This window comes from Mastomys coucha, unplaced genomic scaffold, assembly GCF_008632895.1.
Source record: "Mastomys coucha isolate ucsf_1 unplaced genomic scaffold, UCSF_Mcou_1 pScaffold11, whole genome shotgun sequence".
Taxonomy (NCBI): domain Eukaryota; kingdom Metazoa; phylum Chordata; class Mammalia; order Rodentia; family Muridae; genus Mastomys; species Mastomys coucha.
The window spans coordinates 3,833,470-3,834,930 of record NW_022196893.1 but is presented as its reverse complement, the minus strand read 5'-3'; the positions used below and the strand labels follow the sequence as shown (position 1 = coordinate 3,834,930).

Genomic DNA, 1,461 nt, shown 5'->3' with positions numbered 1-1,461 from the left:
AAAAAAAAAAAGTTGCTTTTAAAATAACATTTATTTATTTATTTATTTATTTATTTATTTATTTATAACTTCACAGATCTCCCTTGGTAACTTGTTTGGAAAAGCAGTGGAGGGGGGAGGAGGTTCTTCATCAGCCTTTGAAAAACTCATAAAAGATAATTAAGAAAGTTTGAATACTGGCCAGCCGCATACTGGCAGTCTCAAGCAGTGTAAGGTGTAAGTTAGTTAGTTAGTTAGTTAGTTAGTTAGTTAGTTAGTTAGTTGGTTGGTTGTTTGGTTTTTAGAAGCTGTGTATTGTAGGCTGACCTTGAGTTATTAGTAATCCTCTTCCTCTTTAGGGCTGAGATTATGGATAGAAGCCATCACACTTCTCGGATGTTTTTCTTTTTTTCTCTTCTTTTCTTTTTTAAAGGCACTGCATGTTATTGCAACATGTTTTATTAGATATCTTTGCCAGAATCTTATACCTAGAAGTGTGTAATCTTACACCTTATACTGCTTGAGACTGCCAGTATGCCGCTGGCCAGTATTCAAACTCCCTTCACTATCTTTTATGAGTTTTTCTAAGGCTGATGAAGAACCCCCTCCCCCCTCCACTGCTTTCCAAAACTGCTGCTTTCCGAAACAAGTTACCAAGGGAGATCTGTGGAGTTATAAATACAAAGAATTCTAACAGAACCCCCAAACAACCAAACAACTGTCAAAGGAAACCTCAAGTATCGAGGGACTTCCTCAGAAGTCGTATCATTCATTCTAGAAACCTTGATTCTGGATGAAATTCCAGGTCTGGCTCTATCAGAGGATGACTCCAGGTCTGGAGTAGCATCATCTTGCCTTAAGTGGTCCCACCACAGTGACTCGGATTTGGCCTGAGGATGTGAACCATCTCTCCAGCTGAATGAGGTTGATGCTGTGGAGCTCCAGGGTGTGAAGGGATTTGTACTCAGGGCCAAATATGTACTCCTCCTGGTCTTCTTCCATGTAAAACATTAGTGGGTTGTGGAAGTAGTCGGGCATATCCCACCATGCCTTTGTGCGTGGGTCACTCATTCCTATCTCCTGTAGGCTCCTACTTGCTTTAGAACGGAGCAGTTCCAGGCAGCTGGTTGCTTGGTGCCAGATGTTTTTCTTTATCAGTTATTTTTACAGTCATTGTTGAGAAACCTCAGACATGACACATTCTGACACGAATCTTACCAGCTAGGTGTGGTGCTGCTGCTTGTAGCTGTCATGTTCAGGAGGCTATGGGCAGATGATCACCTGTGCATGGGAGTTCAAGACCAACCTAGGTGATTTAAAAGAATCTGTCTCAAAAACAAACAAACAAATAGAAAGAAAGAATGAATACAGGAAAATAAAAGTATATGGTGCTGCATATACTTTTGACAAATGTCCTCTTTCAGTGGTGGTGGCAGGAATGGGGTCATGTTGATGATTGCTCAGTAGAAGTCTTTTTTGGAC

The 1,461-nt window shown here is 40.7% G+C and overlaps 1 pseudogene; it reads right to left on the bottom strand.

The window, feature by feature from the left end:
* Window positions 1-629: 629 nt before the first annotated feature.
* Window positions 630-1,050, bottom strand: LOC116081060 (annotated as a pseudogene).
* Between the last annotated feature and the right edge of the window lie 411 nt (window positions 1,051-1,461).